This window comes from Amblyomma maculatum, chromosome 5, assembly GCF_055883805.1.
Source record: "Amblyomma maculatum isolate TAMU_Amacu chromosome 5, ASM5588380v1, whole genome shotgun sequence".
NCBI lineage: Eukaryota > Metazoa > Arthropoda > Arachnida > Ixodida > Ixodidae > Amblyomma > Amblyomma maculatum.
Window position 1 is genome coordinate 131,378,267 of NC_139348.1, and position 23,681 is coordinate 131,401,947.

Here is a 23,681-nt window from a genome sequence, read left to right on the forward strand (position 1 = left end):
GAAGGCACATGTCTCGGTAAGAAGTCATGGCCGAATGACTGTTTTGGCGCTGTCCCTTCAGTATTACATCGCGCCAACGAAGTGCACCTTCAGCTTTTTAATCGTAATTCGATTTCCGCAAATATGTTTTTCTTTCTTTTTTCTGGGATAGTCCCAACAGCTCCTTGTTGAGGCGCAGGGAGCACGAGCAAGCCACCACCGCCGTTCACAAGCGTCGGCTGCAAGATGCAAAAAGAGAGAACGGAAGAACAATTAGCAAGAACAGAAAGTTCGTAGGACACACCAGCGCAAAAAAGAACGAATATCTAGAATAAGCAAGACCTAGAATAAGTCTTGTGCATTTGTTCTTATCCGTTAACCTTTTAACGGATAAGAACAAATGCACAAGACTTATTCTAGGTCTTGCTTATTCTAGATATTCGTCCTTTGCGCTGAATGAATGATGCGATGAATTATGACCTTTCCGAATTATCTGAATTAAGCCGCGTTTTCCGGCTGAAAATCCCCAGTAAGCTTGTATTGATATCACTCTGAGTCCCAGAATAATTGACTTTAGTTAATTCGGAATACAAGTTTGAAGAAAAATGTCATCTAAGCTGATCGCTGCAGCATAACCTCCCAACCAATTCCATTCGTGAGGCGCCATGATGGTGGGTGGCGATTGGTATTGTGAGAATGACGCCGGGGGCCCAAGCTTTCTTGGGTCACGATCAGTGTCAAAAGCGCCACACAACGGATATGTCACAAGCGCGGCCTATTCGAAGACATAACGACATAACCGTGAAATACTCGCTGCAGATTGGCTGAAGGTGTCTAGTCAACCACGTACAGTGCGAAAAGACGGGCTCTATTTTTTCTTGCTTGTTTTAGGTAGGTTGAAATGCAGTTTTGTACATGATACGCGTTTATTTAGTATTTTCCCAGGGCGCTCAATAAACCAGATAATCATCTATATATTCAAGCAGTGGCAATTTCAAACTAACGAAAATAGCCTTACCTTACAATTGTTTTTACTAAACTGTGTGAGAGGTCTTCTGTGGCTATATAGGCTAGGTGCTATGCAATTTCACGGTACGTATGTGGCGCCATCTGGGAGCCGTCGCGTCAAATGGCGGCGCTTGAACCATGGCCTCCGAGATCAGCTCCAGTGAAACGGCGCGCTTGATCGCGATTAAGCTGGCGCGGGCTTCTATTGCTTCTATTAGAGGAACCATCTTTGTGTCGAACGTGGGGATATCTTGCTGTGCTGTGTAATGTTGTGTGTGGGAGCCCTTAAAGTGAAGGAGGCGTTGGACTTGGTCCTCTAGTGTTTCCTCTGGCTCTGCGGACTGATGCTGATGGTGCTCTCTAATTTCTCCCAGTTTGTAATGCGATGTTTATAGGTATAGGCTTTCGCCCCTGGGGTCCTGTGACGTTGAGCGCTATGACGTAGTGATCACTGCCTGGGGTGTTTGATGTTCGTTCAAATATCAGGTACCCGAGATGTTTCTCTAGCGTTAGGTCAGGACTGGTGTCCATTTGGCCGACCTCGCCCTGTCGCGTGAGCAGGTCGAAATCATTGAAGGTAGTCAGCTGTGACTGCTGCATCTGGTTGTAGAGTGTTTGTCCCCTACTAATGGTGTGGTTGTATAGCCCTAGTCTGCGTGGGCGCAACGAAAGTCGCCTCCGATAAATAAAGGTGTATTTTTCGCATCTTGCGCGATGATTTGTATGAGGTTAACTCAGACCGTCTCGGGGCCGCTGGAGGGATTATATATGTTGGTTACTATGAGAGAGTCCTTAATGATATCCTCGGCGAGGTCTTATACGCGGTGACCTGTGCCACGCTATGTGTGTAGTCTCAGAGTGCAGGAGTGCGCGTTTAACGTAGGTGGTGACGGCTATTTTCTGCCTATTTGGGGCGTGATATGCAATATAACCTGGTATATTTAGGACTTCTTGTGTGTCCTTTATAAGGATCAAGTCTGAAACACCCAACCAGTCAGAAGCACAATAAGAAACATCCGCGGAAAGTACGAGATCTTACCGCACAGATTGAGGAACATGGCAAGCAGTTGTGCCGGCAAAACGACGCAAATATGTGAAGGGTTGCGAGGAAACCTTACTACTGGCCGAGCATAGCAACTACTTAAACATCCTGAGTAGCATTGGAATTTGAATTGGTGTATTGATTCCTCGTACAAGCGAGAGAAGGCAGGGACTAAATAAAGGCTATGTGAAAGCCTGACAGAGGTCCCTGCCCCCCACACAGATTCTGGCATTAAAAATTAAAAACACGTATCAGTAGCAGTTTGTCACTTCACACACTGTTAGGATAAAAACGCACATAATACCGACAGTGAAAAATGGTTACAATTACTTCTACCATATACTAATTACACAAGAAAAATTTTAATCTCAAAATCATACACTTCGCACAAAACATTTTCATCTATATGGAACAATTAAGGAAAATAAAACTGATATGAATACACATTAAACCCCACAAACCAAACCTAGATCCCACCCAGAGCAAGATAATTAAATGTAACACTATCGCACGCCTAACGCACCAGCACAAAGATGACATGCAGTCACGGTTGGCGCAACTCAAACGTATATACGCTACCCTTGGACAGCCGCAACGGCTACTACCCTATGCGGGCACAACTAATACTCAGCTAGACGCGGAAATCACGTTCGCCGTAGTACAACAACTCTCCAGAAACTTCGAAACACCACACCAGGGTAATACCGGGTCACCAACGCTCTACTCCGCAATCTCGACGACAGATCCTTGCATACACTCACAGACCTATTCAACCGTCACTGGGAAGCCGATACACTTCCAAATGCATGGACGCATGGGAAGATAATTCTTATACCGAAAGCGAACAAGCCAATCACCCCTACGAACATGCGTCCCATATAGCTCACCTCTTGCATAGGGAAACTCTTAGAGCACGTCGTGTTAGCACGTCTTACAGCATACATAGACGAAACCCCACAGTACCCACATACTAGGCTAGGCTTTCGACCTCGGCTCTCCACTCAGGACGCCTTACTACAGATAACTACTGACGTACTCGACCCGAGCGCGCCAGCACACACGGAGGCAATTCTAGCCATTGACCTCAAAAAAGCTTTCGATAACGTCAAACACACGGTCATTCTAGAAGCACTGATGGAACTCAACGTAGGTATCAAGGTACAAGAATACGTATAGGCTTTCTTACAAAAGCGAACAGCCACGCTGCACGTCGACAACATCCACACACAGCCCTAGAACATCACAAGGCTCTGTCTTATCTCCCTTCGTATTTATTATAACGCGTATTCCCCTTGCTCATAGATTAAAAACTACCCCCCCCCTCCCCTCAACACACGCTATATACAGACGCAATTACTCTCTGGACAACACATGGACCCGACAGACAAATCGAAAATACCCTACAAATCGCAGCGGGCACCATAGCTGCTGTCACACATGCCACTGATCTCGAATGTTCTCCAGAGAAATCGGAGCTCCTAACACTGCCGCCGAAAGGTGTGATCTGCCACATGGATATTGAGATACACATCCAGTGTGGACGCGTACCTCGTGTGCACACGCTACGTATACTTGGTATGTATCTGCCGAACAAAGAGACACTACAAAGACTGAAACAAACCTTCGCCGCAACCGCGCAACTAATAAGACGAGTCACGGGGAAGGCGCACGGACTCTGAGAAGTGATATTCGCTGCATAATCCACGCCTACACAGTTAGTCGTATCCTCTACGCGACCAGTTATCATAGACTTATCGCAGGCGAAACTCAGAAGCTAGACGCCATTGTTCGGCAAGCGACAAGAACGGTTGTGAATCTACCAGGGAAAACAAGAAACGAGACACTGCTTGCCCTGAGGCTGCACAATACAATACGCGAACTAAGTGAAGCACACCTTCAAGCCCATTACATACGCCTTGCTGCCACACCCCACAGGTAGACAAATATTGCACAAACTTAACATCCGGATCTCTGCCAACGACCCAAAGCTAAGCACCCTCCCATCCCACATCAGGGAATCTCTAGATCAAACCGCTACCTCGAAATATACACCTTTTGCGGAATCAAGGCTGCAGTACTGCACGGGCGAAAGCACTGCGCAAGTCGTACGGGACGCCCCGGATGCGGTCTGGGTAGATGCACCTGTTGATGACCGGGGAGGTACGACCGTTGTATACCAACCAAATACCAACCCCCTCAGTTTCGAACTGCCACCAGGCACCACAGCAGAAGAGGCTGAAGAGACCGCCTTCACCATGGCTCTGACAGAAACTAGTGCCAACTACATCATCAGCGTCTCCAAAACCGTAATCTTGATTCACGATAGAGGCAGGGTACACCACTCTGCCAAATGTCTACTAGCCACACCAACCCTCGACGCGTTGAGGTCATCTGGGTACCTGTGCACTCGGAAATTCCCGGCAACTAGGCCACCAATTCCTTGGCCCGAGGGTCAAGAAACTGGGCACAAGCGGAACTCGGGGGGGGGGGGGGGGGGGGAAGGGGGTTCTCGAAGGAGCGCATGCATGCCTTCGCTGAGCTCACCGCACACTCCCGCGCCGAACGGCAACAATACCCACCACCACACTCCTCCCTTACCACTCGGGAACAGCATCTCTGGCGACGATTGCAAAGAGGACCCTCCCCACTCTCTCCCTATTATCCTACTATCAATCAATCCCGCCAGCCTGCCCCCTCTGCCAAGCCCCTAAAGCGACACTGACCCATATATCCTACTAACCTGCCCGGTGTCTACTCCCCTCGGCGGATCAGTGCCACTCCGGACTTGAGAAGTCTGGGAGACCACACTACGCTCAAAGGACCCGGTGATGCAAAAGACCGCAGTTCGCCGGACTGCTGACGTCATGGACAGATTGAACATGAACGTTTGAGTGCGGTGGGGCTCTGCGGGAACCCAGGGAGCCAGGGGGCCCCGAGTACCCTTGCGGCAATAAATGTTTTGTCCTCCTCCTTTTCCTCTTTAATCGCGAAGGTCATGCGTTTAACTTATATGTGGCGCCATTTCTGAGCCACTGCGAAAAATGGCGGATGTTTAACCGTACGTTTTAATGCGAAAGCAGTGGCACAAACGCACATCAAAGTGAAGTCACGTCCACTCGCACAAGCGGCGAGGGTTGCAGATTCGGCAAGAAACAAGATCGACCAAGGTTCCTGGTCTGTTGTGGTGAGCTTAGGTGAGCTCTTCAATATTTTCGTACTAATATGCTGCCATACGGATTTCCACGGATGGGGCTTGCGAATATTGGTAGACTATCAACTCCTTTCCTCTACCTCTCCTTTTACAGGAGATGTCACAAAATACCATGCATGCTGTCGAGGTTTCTTTGTATCATTTGCCGCTAAAGCAAATGTATCTCTTTCTCTCTCTCTCTCTCTCTCTCTGCTATCTGTTCTTTGCCGTCTACTACTTTCTCCAGTCCTCCCTGGTTAACATAGTAGTCATTTCCATTTAATGAAGTAGTAAGCCAGGGTCTCCTTACCGTCGGCCACCCCTCCACTTTTCCTTTCATCAAATAACTTTCTCGCTCTAACCCTTCTTTTTTGAATCTGTGGTCGTGTGCCCAATGAACGCCTACAAAAACATTGGCATTCTTTCTTTCGTCGTTTCCTCGGCAGCTAGGCCTGTATTAACGCGAAAACGTCGAGGAGCTCGTGGCGCAAAACATCCGGCGGTGTCCGGCGTCCAGCGGAAATACTAATTCCAGATTACCAAAATGATGTCAAAAAATCAAACTTGGCGAAGAGGTTCGTGTAACGAGTTTTCGTGATACTATAAAAAAGAAGTGCTGGGGTTTATGGTGTTCGGGAATGAACTCATGCCATCTCCGTGATTAACCAGCACGCTATACATGGGAAACAAATGGTCGCTTGTCCGAGCGTATTGGAGGAGGTTATAGGTAAACCCTAGCCTATAGGCTAGGTTTTACCTATAATCTCTCTTAATCTCTCTTAATCTCTCTCTTGGGTTAAGAGATTAACACTCTTAATCTGGTTCCACATAAGTTCAGGTTATAAGAAGAACTTTGAAAAATGTTCCGCTTATAACTGGAACCTATGTGGGACCGATTGATTGATTGAATGTCCTTTATTGAATGGGAAGGCTCATGGCCATGGATGGGGATAAAGGGGAGTAGACATAATCTTCATTGTTTATTTAGGTCGTCACTCGAATCACATTGCTCTAACCAGGCCACTAAGCGAGCCATACTTGGCAAATATCATCTGTGTGTTTGCATCAGTTTCTAGAAGGGAACGGTAGTTCAGGCGGTAGGGTTCGATCTCGGGGCGTCCAGTAGAGAAAGCAGGGCATTCCCAAAGTAAATGAGATATGCCGCCGCAGGTTAGAGTCGTACAGTGGGGGCACGTAATCATTTTCTCTTTATACTGACGCCAGCGGGCCATAATACGTGGCGTGTAAGCCGCATGGGCGATGAGCTTATTCAAAAAGACTTCTTGACTTCGGGTGAGGTGGGTTCTTCTCGTAAAAGGTGGGTCTGGTGTGGCCACCTGCATGCGATGCTGACTGAGGCTACGAAGACTGGTCCGAGTATAGTGCATAAGGGCAAGAGAAGGGGTGAGTTGCCCGCCCAAGGTCGAATAAGGATGAAGCAAGGGGGGTGGGGAAGTAAATGTGGACATCCCACCTGCCAAGGCAGCCGCGGCGTGTGCCGCCGCATTGCCCCCTGATTCGTCCGAGTGACCTGGGGTCCAGTGAATAGCGACAGTTCTGGTCGCGAGTTGGTGGCGTTTAAGGAGGCGCTGTATAGCCGTAGCTGTTGCATCTTGTGAACCCGGAGTAGCGATTTCCTTGTAAGCTTCAAAGGAATCAGTAAGAATACGTAGTGACCCAGTTCCGGTGCAAGGCACTCCTGACAAGGCTCCCCAAATCGCGAGGAGTTCAGCGTGAAGAGGGGTACCCTGAGGTAGATGGCAGGCATAAGCGCCTGAAAGGGAAGGGTTGTCATCGCATACCCAGGCCATAGATGCGAATTCGCTTGTAATGGATGGGTAGTGATCACTTGCCCATCTTGCTCACTCTCAATCGTAAATGTCTTCGCGTTCGGACAACACGTTCGTTTTTCAACTGGGACAAGTTTCGTGCTAATACTACGACCCCCTTCTCGGATATTGACTCCTTTCTGTCTGTACTCCGAGATGCCCGCACTCAAGCTCTCGAATATATCCCCTGTGACGATTCCACAGTTGGCATGGATGCTCACCTGGCTAACCTTTGGCGTCGCGCAGATCACCTCACGCAACGTTTTCGGACACGCGGAAAACGTCACAAAGATCTCGTGCTTCTTCGACGACAATTCAAGCTTATCCGGGCATACCAGCTTCACCTGCAAAGTGAGGCTTGGCACTCTACATGCGACCGTCTTGGACAAGTACCGGGCCTATCACAACTTTGGCGCATCTTTCGTGGCCTAAATGGCAAGGCACGCGGGGCACCACCTCTCGCTGATCTCCTTCTCAATGGCAACCCGGCTGATGTTGAAGATGAAGTTATACGCACCTTTTTCCCACACGCCAGCCTAATGCCTCCACCAGCAGTTTCCATTTTCCCAGTCGGAAACCCTGATCCAGACCTGGATCGCCCATTCTCAAAGGGAGAACTGCAAGCAGCCCTCGGAAGAGGCCGAGCTCGCGCCACACCCGGGCACGACCGAGTTAGTTGGCAGGAGCTTAGCAATCTCGACTCGGCAGCCCAGGATGCCCTTCTCGACATCATTAATTCTTACTGGGAGACCGGAACGGTACCGGATAACCTCAAGCTTTCTCTTATTCTTCCTATCCCTAAACCTGGCAAAAACCCTCGACTTCCTAGTAATTTGCGTCCAATTGCACTGACTTCACATCTCTGTAAACTCATCGAGCGCCTGCTGCATACCCGGATTAGTCACTACATTGAATACGTCAGTCCTGGATTTCATCCAGCTCAAGCCGGCTTCCGCCCTAACCTTGGAACGCATGACTGCCTTTGGCTTTTGCGAAGAGTTCTGAATAGAGCTCATCGTAAAACGCTACCTGACTATCTCCTGGCTGTCGATATACACAAAGCTTTTGACAATGTTCGCCATGAGGTTATCCTGGAGGAACTCGCCAAACGCTTTCCTAGTAATCGTGCCCAAATCTGGATCCGCAATTTTTTGACATCTAGACCCATTCAGCTACATGGCAAAGCTCCGGGATGGGTGCCCAAAACCTATTACTTGGATAGGGGTGTACCTCAGGGCTCCATTCTCGGACCCATATTGTTCAACTTGGCCATGACACGTGTCGCCGAGAATCTGGAAATCAGCACAAGCGCAAGATTCGCTATATATGCCGATGATATTACCGTCTGGACTGAGGCAGCGGATTACGTAGACAAATATTCTATGGAGACTGAACTTCAGGCGGCCCTTCTTTGTCTTGAAGATACACTAACCAAAATTGGCCTCGAACTCGCACCACATAAAACAGAATTGATTAGTATCGACGGAAAACATAAAACCAACCCCAGTATGCAGATCCATCTTCACATCGGAGGCAACACCATCACCTCCTCAAATGGGCAAATCCGCATTCTTGGCCTGCCCATATCAAGCTGCAACAGCCCCCAGAAATGGGTTCGTCAGTTACAACGCCTTTGGCCAGCACTGCTACATACTATTCGTCGCCTGTCCAACCGGCACGGCGGTGCGCGGCAGCATGCCTGCCGTGCGATGGCCAGAGCAGCGGCGGTCGGAAAAATCCTCTATGGTACACCGGTCCTCCAACTGTCGAAGACTGACTTCGCTAAGGTCGAACGCCTTCATCGCGCTACACTGCGCACTATTACCGGTCTACCTAAGCACACTCCTATAGCCGAACTTGAGCGTTTGGCCGCTCTTCCACCGCTCACTACCATCGTTACCGAGTCACAGACGCGTCATCGAATACGTCTAGAGAACACTGTCCAGGGGCGTCGCCTGCTGGCCTGGGATGAACAGCGTAACGACAAAACACCAGCCCTATATGCATCACTTCCCCCTTGGGAGATGCCAGTAGTCACACGCGTCCATCGCCGACCTATAAACCGCGATTTTGTCATTCCCCGGGAGCTCCTAGCTGCCCATCACCGACAAGAGCGAATCCCCGATGTGGGACCGAATTAGGAGTAGGGAGCACCATGCGGTGTGCGTGACGTAGTTGTGGCGTGCTTATGACTAGTACTGAAATGGAGCACAAGAAAATAGGAAAAGAAGGAAAAGGCGTTGTTTCATTTCGTCTTAAGCCGAAGCTTAAGCGGCCTCAAACTTTTAATCCTCGTAAACTGTAGACTTGACGCAGGAGTGTGTCTTTCAAAATTTTGTGCTCAAGCTCAAAATATATCCAAAAATTCCTATCAAGAGGGCATCTGTTTTCGGGCGCTTTTTTTTTTTTTTTTTTTTTTTGTTGAGCGTCGAAACATTGGACAATCGGAATGAGTATATAGTTTTCTGGATAGTGCCTCAATAGGATCACTATTGAATTTCCTGGTCATAACAAAGCTGATGCCTCTTCTTTGTAGAGAATGTGTTACCTCCACAATAGATTATGTGCTAGAAGTAGTGTGCTGTATGTTTTCTGTGTGGAGTTGCAACAATGTAGGTCTCAATTCCAAATCGGGAAGCTCGTTATTTCTTGCGATTATAGCGTTTTTGATATCGTCGGAAACATGCCTGATTTATTTTATGCGGATGGTAGTTAGTGATAGCGATGATGGTGACAGTGGCGATGACGGGGCGAAGTAGCTACTCGCTGCCAATCAAAAGAACAAAACATTGAAAGCAAGACTGCAACACGTCGGAAGAACGGGCAATTCTGTTACAAGACTTTCGTAACAGTATCTTACAATGCTATAGCGCTGCCTAACGATTAAGCCTGATACCCTGGGAAGCTGGACTGCCGAATTCAAGCGCTAAAAAATAAAGTGGGAGAGGGGTCGTATTCATGACATCAAGCTGTGGCTCTCAGCGCATGCGCATATCAAATTTCGGGTACTCACGCCTTTGTGAGTGAAGGATTGTTGTGAATGTAGAAACGCCGCGCTGGATGCACGGTATGGATCACTTCACCCATGGACACGCGTCGGTCGATAGAGGCTCGTCCAGGAAGCGGCTCCCGGGGGTCTGTGTACGGCTCCTCGGCCGTGTCCTTCGTTGCTTCCGCAGAGTCCACCTACAGCGACATATAGTGCGGACACTTTGACTGCAATGACCGTTATAGGTCTCCCGAACCTCTTCGGTCGGTCCTTTATATCCTTCCATCAATGTTTCGTTGTGGTCTGCAGGCGTCTAAGTCATACTCGAAGTTTCGGATAAGGAAAATTAGAAAACCGTCGACACAACACAGATGCACCAAGCCGTGTAAGGCACCCACCTGGTCAGCCCGGTCTGACTGCTCAGACGTCGGCTGCAATGGTTCTGTGGGGGTTGCCTGTCCGGAGGCCACGGCAGGCTCTTCTAACGTGGCAGGCAGGTGAGCATTATGTTCACCGGCAGCGTGCTTAGTCGCCGACGCGTGCTTCCTCGTCGAGCTCGTGGAAACATCTCTGGAGTTATCTCTGGAAGCCTGGCGTGTGCCACTTAGAGAGCCTTCAGCCGAGCTCCTAGAGTGATCCCTGGAGCCCGGTGGGCTTCCCCGCATCGAGCCTTCCGCAGAGCGGTTACTCCCGCGGTCTGTACTGCCCTTTCTCATCCCTCGATCGAATCAGGAGTGCCTGGCAGCTAAGCGTCGGTAGGCTTCTTAATGGACCTCCGGATCACCTGTGCTAAAATGTAAAGTAATCACTCAGAACCATACCAGAGAAAATCTGGACGCAACCTTGCATAGCCTGGTAGCACTTAAAATTGTTGAATGTGATATTAAGAAAAGGCATAGTATTTTTCAAACTATCGGAGGCCACCTCAACTATACCACGATAGAAGAGATGAAAGAGGAAGGTAAAAAAAATTGGGCATGATGCTTAACCTTCGCCTTTAGAGTAGACAGGACAGCTCCTTTAGCTCTGTCTTTTCATTAAGTGAGAAACCATAACGGAACCTGTAAACAGAAGCCATTAACGCTATTCCATCATACACTTAAAAGCGGAGCTTAGTGTAGGACTCTGAACACTGCAGATATGGGGGACATGTACCATGAATTTTGATTTTGGTTTCGTTTCCGTCTATTGACTTTTTGCTTGTTTGTAAGCACGTGTAATTGTTGACTGGCTGTTTACGTCACTTGGTTTTGTAACCACAAGCACTAGTACCCGTCTAATGAATTGCGTCATGCATTGGGTCATTCCTCTGGACATTCACTACGTTACATAAAGTCTCAGCTGACAGCATAATGCAATTGAAAAAGGGCGATGTATTGACACTTCTAGCGATTATCATACGCATCACCAGAGGCATATTCGAAATCACATTTTGGTCGAAATCAAAGCGTTCAGTTTCTACGGCGTGTATTATATATAACATATTTCTTGCAACAACACCCGCAATAAGGGTAGCTTGGGGGCTCTGAATTCCGGGGCGAGTTGTCACCATTATGCACGGCTCGATCGGCGCTGAACTTATCAAAAGTTAGCCAACACTGCATAGAAAATGAGACATGTCGACTTCAGAGCTACGAGCCCTGTAGACCGTTCCTCACTACAGACATGACCGCATTCTATTATCGCATCTTGTACGATATGTTCAGTATCTGCTGGACCGAGAGCCGCAGGTCATACGCAGGAAGTACTCAGAAGATAATCTAAAATATATATTCGACTTCTGGTCACCCGAGGAATGATGAGCTGCGTCGTAAACGTTGACAGTCGGCTTAAAGTTACACTGGGCCGCTTCTTTCCGCGTGCCAATAATATCTGCAAGCACGCACATACGGTAAAAAAATAAAATCAGGGATAAGTTACGTGCACCTAAGTAAGGCATTTTCGCTCTCCCGTGGCAATTTTTTTCAATGCATAATTTTATTACGAGGTGGTACTGGTTTGGATTTGTTTATGGGGTTTAACATACTAAAGCGACTAAGGCTGCAAAACACGGCGTAGTGGAGGGCCCCGGAAATGACGAGCACTTAAGATTCTTTAACATGCACACATCGCACAACTCACGGGCGCCTTGCTTTTCGCCTCCAATAGTGGTCGCCGAGGCCGGAAGTTACAGTGGTCGGTGATACATGGCTAGTACCAAACAAATACAATGACACATATCAGCAGGTGGGGACACAACCACATCGTTCTGTCTCATTTTGCTTGTCCTCTTATAGCAAAACGCCACTCCCCTTCCGCTACACTTAAATACCTTTGATGAGCTTTTCGAGGACGATGGCTGTCATGGCTATTCGCTGGGTCGTTGGCCCAGCAGGGCAGTCACAGGTTTGCCGTCGAGCTCCAAGCTCAGTCAGCTGCAGTGCATCATCCGGGACCGTTGTTTTCTGCCGGCGTTGCGTTGCCGGCCACAGCTGCGCTGGGTTCTCTGTTCGTCTTTGTCGTTCACATAACGTGTTACGGGAGGTGTCCAGAATTGCGTCAGCTTCACCGAACACAGAATGTCCTGAAGCAACAGCACACATAATTAAAACATTAAAATGGAATCAAAAGGCATGAACAGCATACATGGTTAATTAATATACCACGGCATATTCTATCGCTATTTTTCTTCCTTAATTTACATTTACTACAATAGCTATTTTATATCGTGTAGCACCACGATTCCTTATTTGTAGGTTTCGCTTCAGAGTCGCTTTCGTATTTTTTTCGCCCATTGCATCGAGGAGAAAGAAGACCTTCGATTTGAGCTGCTTGTGATTCAAGCATCGAGGATAAAGAAGATCCTCGATTTGCACTGCTTGTGATTCAGCAACATAAGTTTCGCGTAATCTGTGGCACGCTCGCTTGATGAGGCAATATTATCCCCTGAAAACTGAGCGCTTCCGCTGCTGCGCGTCGACCAGTGGAATTGTGCCCGCAGTGGTACGGACACGTTTCAACAAGTGAGCACGGCTACTAGCACAGGCAAGTCTTCGGTGTTTCATCTTGTCACTATAAAGTATGAGCCTGCTTATCCTTTCCAATGGGCTTTGCCGTCTCTCAGTCGCCGTTTGTACCTGACAGCGACTTGCGATCACTGCTGATCGGCGTCATGATCGCACACAATGGATAGTTGATACAGAGTAGACCGGAGCCGGTGGCATTATTCGGACTGCGTAAATATACAGGTTTTCTCTGCTCATCACGGTAACCAGCGATATTGTCCCTTCTGTGCAAGCATAACTTTATTTTTAATGCATAATCAGCAAAAGAGACTAATTTTTAAACTTAACTGTCTCCCTCAGGGCACGATTCAGCCGGCCCTGCATCATGAACAGAGGTAGCCGTCGGTCACCCGTTGGTACGAGTACTCTGTCTTCTATCTCGGATTCGTCACAAGAGCTGACCGACACGGCGAAGGCAGAAGCGCACATTCAGCCCGACTCGCTAGACCGGCAGAGTTTCAACGCGCCGCAATTCCGGGACCATACAACCATCAAGCCTTCCCTGATCAAGATGCACCAAGAAAGCCCCACTCACGGCAGAGGAATACTCAAGCCCAAACCCTTACCAGGCTCTAGATCCCCATACGGGACTCATGAACAGCCTCTGTGGTTTCCCGTCAGCCAGGACAAGCCCAAGGACAGCCACCACTCCATACACAAGGAGTCAACAGAAGCCGTAAATCAGGTAGCATTTGATAGAAACGTGGTGAAAATCTCGCACGATTTGTCCGCGAGATTTGTTCCCGAGATACCGCGAGATTGCGTGAGATGTGTCCGCCAGACGTCACAATAGGTTTTGACGTCGACATAATCTCCTAATTCATATTGTTAGGCCTAGTATCGTAGGGCCATGTATAAGTTCAGTCTCGCATGCCGAGGAGAGCAGCCTTGAGGTGCCGATGATGATGATGATGGTGTCCTCGATCAAAATGACACATACCAACGACGGGTGATTGGCCAAGGTTCACTGCAGATACTAAATAATTATGGACAAGGAGTGGAGAATTTGGCTAATTTACGCTAAAACCAAAGAAAACAAAGGTGAAATTATAACAAGTACACAAACATGCATTATAAAGGTTGAAGAGGTAGAAGAAAAGGAGGAAAGGCCTTCGCAATTGGGCTTTTAAGAGAAGCTAAGTGCAGCCCTAAATGTTTTTTTTTTTTTTTTTGCAAATCGTATTACGTAACATGAATTAATGTGCTCCAACGTGTTTTAAGCAGAAAACCTCCTCAATCTCAAAACGTTTATGTGGTTTAATCCCTTGTAATGAAGAAGATGCGCCAAGAACAGTGATGGGTATAATACCAGGTATTTCAGGGAAGATTTTAAGTAATTAAAAAAAAGTGAATTCAGAATGGAAAAGAAATTGCAGGAACAAACTCCGTCTCTGCGGACACATATGGCAGAAACTCTTTATCCCATTATTGAACTAAAACCAACTAATTACCTTTTAAGTTTTTTCACTTCGGTGATTAGTCCCAGTGAAGAGTTCGAAGCCGTGAACAAGAGGGTGCCATATCAGATTTTGAAACAAAGCAAAAACTCATTTTTCTCAAACTCTGCATCCCGAAGAAATCCGACGTTTCGTTTTGCACGAAACATAAACTGCATGCTAGAGACGGCCAGGAACTCGGCACATAAGTGACGTTCGGTGATGACGTCAGCAGTGGCTATGGCACTCGGTTCGAAGTGCAAGCAGTATTCAGCTGACATCATGAACATTATTTCGCCTCAGAGCCTGCATGGTGCAAGGGAAATGCTTGTGAAAAAAAGTCCCTCGTGCTGTAAGGCTTTAGAAATAATTTTTTTCGTTTAAAAAACTGATATATAGCTTTGTTCACGGCTTTTAATTCGCCATTGAGATGAACCACCCAACTGCGATAATTTGGAAATTTATTAGTGGTTTTAGCTAATTAGCTGGATAATCTAAGGGAGCTTGTAGCATATTGTGTCCGCCACGGCAGAAAGTTTGTTCCTACACATATTTTGCGTCTATTCTGAACCTAGAAATTTTTAACTTACTTAGTCTTCCTTGAATCACCCTGTATTCGTAGACTTCCAGCATCATCATTCCCGTCGTGAGCCTAACGGCGCCAACTGCAGGAGAAGGGCCTTATTCCACAAATTAAGCCTGTCTTGTGCCAATTGGGGCACCCTTATCCCTTCAAGTTTCCTATTCTTATCTACCCACGCGACTTTCTGCCGCCCCTTTCTTTCTTCTTTTGGAATCCAATCCGTTACCCTGGATGGCCATCGGTTAAGTTGTCTTCGCGTTACAGATTCTGTCGATGCCCATTTATTCATAATTTTGTCTAGGACAGGGTTTCTCAAATAAGGGGTCCGCGAAACCCAGGGGTTCCTCGAGGCAATTTTGATGCCCGCGAAACCCATGCACACACAAAAAAGAAAAGTCGCGTGATAGCTCTGTCCTGGATAGATAAAGGCTTGCAGGATTAAAAGCATGGCGGTTTAAAACCGAATTTAGTTTCTCAAACTGAAATAAATTCGAAAGGCGCGCGGAAGCAGACAGCGGGCTAACAACACACCAGCGAAAGCCCCGTACGGCTTGAGTGACAGAGCCTCACAGGCAGTGGCAACACGCACATATAATAAAGGCATGGTGAAACCTTTATACAAGAAAAAATATTAAGGCATATCTCATATTCTTGACAAGCAAAACAAACAGATACACAATAAACTATACAAAATTACATTCCTGACTGATTGCTCTTCACGTAGTAGTTGGCCAAGAAAATCACAAATCGTGTCACAACATGCGCATAGATGGAAGATGAAACGGGTAACTTTCAACATATCAAAATTTTATACACGTTTTGTAAGTGCATTCTTCTTGTACTCCGTGGCTATAGTATGGCCCAAAAATCGCAGACTTTACGTGAAAAATTGTTACAATTGCACAACATGTTATCAACTTATTGAATTGAGTATTCCAACATCATTTTAGTTTATATCTTGTTTCAGTCCGAAGAATGTTGGGTGTTAATCTGTTAAAAAAAATTAATATAATCTCCAACCATTTTCCCATATCTTGTACCCCGTCAAGGTATGCAGTAATGTTCCTCGTGTGTTGATGGTGTGGTGGTGGTGGAAAGCATTTATTGCCAAATGAGAGGTTGCTTGGAGAGCCATCCCTAGTGGGCCGCTCCCCTTACAATACTAGGTGGAGTCCCTTATTCCGGGACTCCATTGGTCTGGGCCGCCACACGAGCTCGTTGGACCAGCGCTTGTTGTGCCGCTAGAGCCAGGCAGCCGAGCAGGACCGCCTCCCACTCCTCTCGGGTAGAGGAAGGGGTTATGGGTAAAAGAGAAGGATTTAGCTGGCATGCCCAGACCATGTGAAAGGTGTCAGCCACCTCTCCACAGAAAGGGCAGAGGCCAGAAAAGGAAGGGTCGAAATGTTTGAGTACTGCCGGGCACAGTAGAGTGTTAGTAAAAAGTCTAAGAAGTATTCTTTCGCCCGCTTTCCCTAGCCCCTTGAGAGGAGCCGGGTACCGACGATGCGAGTCCCGGTAATAGGCACAGATTTCTTGAAAAGTTCAGAGGGTAAGCGTCCTGGTCCAGATAGGTAGGGTGTACGCCGGGGGCCCGGTTAGTGAGTGCGCGGGCGGCCGAGTTGGCGGCCTCATTCCCTGGTAGGCCCTGGTGGCCTGGAGTCCGTGTTGATGCCGGCACCACTGAAACTCGAGCTCCGGATTCACTGCTAAACATCCCTGTAATGCAAAGCGCCTTGGGTGCCCACGAACGGGCGGCGCGGTGTTGGGAGGAGTCCAATCGTCTTTAGCGCTATGCATACCGGCGCCGGCTATAAAGTGCCCGTTTTTTTCAGAGGCAAGTCAGCCTATCCCGATTCCGCGACCTTCTCCCGGAACTGCGGCAGCAGTCCGCACAAGATCGCTTAATATCTCCACCCTCTTCTCAGTTTTCAGGGGGTCCCCCACCACTTCCACTGGTCCACAAGGGCTCCCCGACACATCCACGGCCAAGAACTAGCTAGGATATATTTAGAGAGATTTAGCTTACCATGATCCGCGATCCGCCACCGTGACCCTCTACCGCGAGTGGGCGGGGCGCACGAGCTGATTGGTCCCGACGCGGCAGGTCTATGTGCCGACACCCAGTATGTGGCGCCATCTATCTGCGTCAAGGAGATCTGGGCATGCGCAGTGGAACGCGCGGTGGCGGGTCACGGTAGCGGATCGCGGATCACTGTAAGCTAAATTTCTCTATTAACAATTATCTGTTCCCTGATCCAGTCCGCTCCATTCCTCTCTCACTACAATACACCTAACATTTTCTTTTTCATTACTTCGTGCGTTGTCAATTTAAGTTCCAGCCTTTTCGGAATCTTTCACGTTTCCGTCTTATACGCGAGTAACGGTAAGATGCAGCTGTTAAACACTTTCCTCTTGAGCGACACTGTAAACTGACATTCGTCATCTGGAAGTGGCTGCCAACTGCAATCAGCACCATTCTTGATGCTCTAATCATCTCTCTCTCTCTCTCGTGGTCTAGACCTGCAGTCACTATCTACCGCAAGTCATACATTCTCTTGCTAATTTCAATGATTCGCTAGCTAACATAAACTCCAGTTTTCTTCCAACTTTGTTAAAAATTGCTTTCCAGCTTCTGATCCTACTCATTTTGGTGAAGTCTGAAGCGCGAAAAAGACAGGGTCATGAGAGAAAAAATTTAATGCGCTTCAGGCTTCGTCGCCAATATGAGTAAACTCCACCAACCAGACCAAGAAACAGTGTATCTGATCCTAGCTTATCTTTCTCTGAAGGAATAATATCAAGTCGCTATTATACATAGATTACATTAACGTGTCCTGGCGGTTGTCCAGAACCCTGCTAATTCGACAAGATGGCTCAATGGCTTTAAACTCCGCTGCTTATACCAACATCGCAGATTCGATCCTGGCCGTACGGCTCTATCACGATGGAGGAGGAATACAAGAACGCCCATGCGTTGTGTGTTGTAGCACCTTAATGAAGCCCAGGTGGCGTAAATTGATTCAAATGCATCTAGTTTAGCGCGCCCATACGCCGCTTCGAGACTTTACCGCAAGCAATTCACAATTCATAAAACTGCTCTCGGCAGCCCGTAGCGTGAGTCCCAGCCGCTTCCTCGCGGTACGTTGGTTGCTGGCCTTCTCCTGTCCTGCTGTCCATCTCTGCCCGCTCAAACGTTCATGGCGTAGCCGCTTAGAGGCGCTATAAACGAGTTCCGTATCGGGCCGTAGTGTGTAGTTACTAGCATTCTTTAACACTAAAAAAAAGCAGCGTTAGCGGTGTAGTGCCGCACCTTTCTTCAAAAAATGTTTACGCGATCTTCAAAAAATGTTTACGCGGCGGACAGACGCAGCGAGAGCGAGTATGACTGCTAGTGCTATATTTTTTTTTTACATTCATGCATGTAAAATATAATGTGTTCACAGCTGCGAAGCGTTGGAGATCCTCCACCTCCAGTGAGCAACACGATTCTCGCTGCTTTAACCACCGAGCAGACCGCACTGCCGCTCACGAAACGCAAGAGAGTGTCCATCGACCCGCATCCAACAGTGGACGTTGTAACGCGGGACACTGCACCTTCACCTCCACCACGGGTCCCGTCGGCATTTCGGATGATGCCGCAGCGACGTATCCCCGTGCAGGAAGGTTGTCCTACATCCCGGGCTGCGCAACTCTACAAGCACCTCAGTGAGACAGTCGCCATTTTGCGCTCGTCTTGACTTAGTTTCGAGCACAGCTTGAGAATGGAAGAAAAATCGCGAATGAATTGTTAAACTCCGACTTGTTGCGTTCACGCACTTCCTTTTCTGCAAACCTAAGCCTTAGGCACGTCTGCATGCATTTATGGAGCTGATGTAGGATGTATATGCGAATAATATTGATACATATTACTCTCCAGCCCTTCCCCACAGCAGCTGCAATTTTCTCCTGTAAATACTACTTATATCTGCTTCCCTCATTAGAGCGTGCAATTTCATGAGGTCTCTGACATTATTAAAACGTAAATAACCATGACGGGCACAAGAAATCGTAAAACAATAAAAAAAACAACAGATGTCGGGGCATGGAGGGCAAGCAGGACTTAAGCAAAATAGTATCCATCATCGTTGCAGCCATGTTTGAAAGCGCTCCTAAATTCCTGGCTTAATCTGACGTGTTAAAGTTTTCTTAAAATCCTGGCGATTTGATAAGAATATTGAGAACCGCATACTGCCTCCACAGTGTCTGTGAGAAAGCGGGTTATCGTTAGTGGTGTCATTGTTTGAACTATAGACTGGATAAACGCTTGCGTTGTCAGCAGAAGCTCACAATATGGAGTGTCTCCACTAAAGTGAATGCGCGTCATGCTTAGGTAGTCAGTTATTCGGATGCTGTTCGCTCGCAGGTCAAGCGCCTCCTATGGACAGGATGATAAATTCATCGACGGCGCGCTACGCTGGAACTGTTCCGGCTTCGTCGAGCGAAGAATGTGCCACAAGCGAACGACCAGCTTACAGCAAGAGGTAACCTCTCTTGAACAATTGACCGGGGAAGGTTGAGCAAAGTAAACTGACAGAAAACGCAAGATCACGACAAGCCCTACTCAAAATTTCTATCGCTCTGCGTCTTAGGCATTCAATTATCCCTCAGCTTTCACGATTCAGCATATATAGCTGGTTTACCGTAAGACTAATAGCCACTAAATTTTAATTTACGCGAACGTATGTGTGCGGCTTTTGCGCCGTCGATAGAGGAAGTTTCAAGTTCCTCTTAATAAAAAGAGTCTGTTTTGTACCAATTATTCTACATCTCTTTCATACACCCAATATATCATCATCATTACACCTTTTCTCACATAGCTATTGGCCTGGTATAACTAGCATACCTCTCCCGCTTTCATAAATATAGTCCCCAGCAGATCATGTGCGCCGGCGTGGAAGCGCTCAGCACGCCCTATCTGAGCTCAACGTGGTCGATTCTGTGGGACGTGCGTCACAGGCACCTTCGGCGCATCTGCGCCATCGGTGACGGCGTCAGACGGTTATGGGGGGGGGGGGGGGGGGGATATTTCCCAGAACGTGGAACGCTGTCTCTTCTTATTTATCCGCGTTGTTCGCGTTATTATAAACTATGTCTCATTTCAACGAAAACCAACCGGTTCAATTTCCCGCCCTCTAAAAGCGTAGGGAGTTAAAATATTTGAAGGGAGCTTGACATGAAGAAAAAAGGATACTAAGTTACGGAGTTAGGCCTAAAATGTATGAGGGGAGCTTGGCAGGGAGAAAAAAAGGATGCCCAAAGCATTTGAGCATTCAAGGTCGGGTATGTTTCGAACAGGGCAACATGCTCAATGAGCTTGAACTCGTTGAAAGAAACAGACATTACTGCTTCTACCTTCTGGTCAATACGGACATTTCTTGCTGTCTGCTAGCTCTCCAATTACCAGACTTGTCGCTAGAATTTTTATTCGTTGCTATTGTAGTAGTGTTCTTGCTAACTAGTAACAACACTATTTTAGTAGGGTATATGCAAGTAACAACCCCGCTCTAAAGACGTGCTTCACGCTTTCAGAGGCCGAAAGACATATGAGGCCATGGACGGTGTGGCCAGCACCTTTCACACAGAATCTCCCGGGAGTCAGTGCAACATCCCGTCTGAAAAGTCGGTTAGTCTTTTCAGTTATTTCTAAGTATTACGTGATAGACGTACTAGGATCTGCTTCGCTCTTACGCCTGCTAATGAGCGCTGACAGCGGAGTAAGATGCTTCGGTTCTATGCGCTTGCATGGATCACGCTGACGCTGCCGCTGTGTTGTAGCTGCTTTATAGTCGTGGTCATCGCGGAGGGTAGACATCATATCTTAGAGAACATAATAAGCCCCGAATAGAGCTGAAGACAACAGCTGCTCCCATGTGCTCAGAACGGTTTGCGCATTTTCAGCACTACAACGTGCAATCGATACTGAGCTAGCTGCATCCACGTTGCTCAAGTTTCGCTTCTGAAGCGCGGTCTTCCGCGGAATTGAATGGCTTATCTGCACTTGAGGGAATTAATATCAGTTCAGATCTCCTGAAAACATTTCCTGTATGCTGGTAGCATATCTAAGACAAGCGAGTCTGCCACACCAATAAAGTCATTTGACCACAGTGAGATATCGTAGCCGGACTTTTTGACGGGTTAGTTGGTACATGATCTTAATATTTATAGCGCTGAAGAAACACCACAGGAAGAAAGACACAAAAGGGCAGAAGCGCTTCTGTCCTTTTGTGTCTTTCTTCCTGTGGTGTTTCTTCAGCGCTATAAAAATCAAGATAAGATATCGTATGCCTTATTTTATGAATCTCGAGTCCACTGGCGAATCTGCCTGACAACTATTAAACGAAACGTGTACAGTATAAGGTGACGAAGAAATACGTGACGTTTCCTTCATAGGAAGGCCGAAAGCTGGCGAATAATTATGAAATAACTGTTAATAAAACTCTAACCTAACGCCGCATGAAAAAAAACGATGCTGCCACGACATTCCGCGTGCCGTACCTCCATTCGTGTAGAGATGGCGGTGGCCGTCTAGCCACCCTTGATTGCGGCTCTATCGTTTTAATTTGCCTTTTGACGTTCACAGCACATCATCAAGGGTGGTAGTTTTCTCTAAGCAGAGATAAAAGGAGCAAAGAAAGAGAATTCAATACCGCGTATGTCGTCATCACTAATCTCGCTCAGTTAAAAACAAATGCCGTTAACTGGAGGAAAAGACAAGCAGAAATAGAACAACGAGTAAGTGGTGAGCCGGCTTCGTCGATATACTTTTAGTATTGCAGAAGCAGTTCTACACGCATCGCTCGATTCAACCAAGGTTTGTGTGAAGCCTACTTCCCCAGCAAACGTTTGCGAAATAATAACAATAAATAAGTAAATAAAACCCGCCACCCATGTGTTTCTAACCCGGAATGAGATAGAATGCAGTAAAGCAGTATCAAAATACACGGCGTTTAAAAAATATATATATGCAATGCAATCAAACGAATAACAACACAAAGGCTTTAATTAAGCCTCATTCGTCCTAAGAAAGCCCGGTAAATACTTAGCTACGCATAATAAGACGTGGAAAAGCAAAGTAAACAGAAGCAAACGTGACTAAACGAGTACGAGTAAATGGTTCGGCTGTATATACTTGCTTATATTCAAAGTGAATCGCCATTCTTTTTTTACTACAGTATCTCTGTTCACGAACGACAAGATGGGAGGAGCGCCAGTCTAGCATCTCAGCGTTCTCTGTCCAGCATATTTAAGCGCAGAAAGCTTTCCTAATCTAGCATTCGTACGCGCGCATCTAGACGACACACGGTGAATGTCCGGCAAAAATATGCTGCTTCAGTATCCGTCCTGCGCAAGCAAATGCGCTTTTAAGCAAAGAGTGATTTTAGGCTGATTGGTTAACGACACGTATTAATACGAAAAAAACAGGACGTACAAAACTAGGCATTTCAGAAAGATTCAAAATTACAGCTATGCAAAATGCCTGTCGAATCCCTCTTTGTTTCTTAGTCATTTAACCGGCGACGGCTTAAACATCGACAATACAACGTGTTTTAAGCAGTCTACCTATTTCACACAAGGAACGGGCGACCTCCAGCGACCAGGACGTTCCCGCCTACCGAATGGCATCCTCAGCTGCCGGGCATCCCTCTGGGTCTTCTTTCGGAATGGAAACGTCCCACGCGAAGCAAGGAAACCCGGACTTGAGAGACAGGCCCCAAAAGAGCGTTGCCCAAAAGCTACTAGCGTCCATGGACCAACCGCCGAGCGTCGCTGTGGACAGGTGGTCCAGCCGTAATGACGCAGCATTGCCACCGCCTGGGGGACAACGGCTGAGCCACGGTAGCGTGCACATTGCATAAAATGGGAGCCAGTATTATAATCAAGGTGCCAGCATGTAAAGCTTTTGTGAAGACGGAGGCAAACATACAAAGAACATCAGAAGCGAAATTTTGACACGCATCAGAACATTAGAATATTTTAATAAATGTGCGTGATAACAAGTATCTTACAATAGTCCACAGCTACCTTACAATTATTTCAATAGCGCAGCCAATCGAATTTATTTGGCAGTTTTAATCGGGTATCCCTGGATAAGGACGAATTTCTCTTTATACTACGAAGTTTCTGAGAAAGCAGTATAGCTTTCCTCTGTAGCCGTATGGCTGCGCTTGGGAGGATGTTATTGAGTCATTACTCCCGTATTACAAATCTACACCACCTTGGGGGTTCGCCCTAAAATATCCGCACGGAAATAATTTTAGAAGCATTTTTCTTTCACATATTGAAAGCTTAGACCATTCCCTCGAATGCTTCTATTTATGCGAGCTAGACAGCCCATGTACGCTGAGGAACTGGGTTAAAACACCAGCTTGTTGAGTAAGCGTCAACCGGTGTGTATTATGACCTTATCTTATTTAAACATCTCTGGACCATGCTCTCGTACCAGCAGAAGCAACAGTGGCGTAACGCCAAACAGAGAATGAGGATAGAACTGAAGAAAAGAATATACCTAGAACACTCGAAGCAAGAGCATAATAATGCAAAC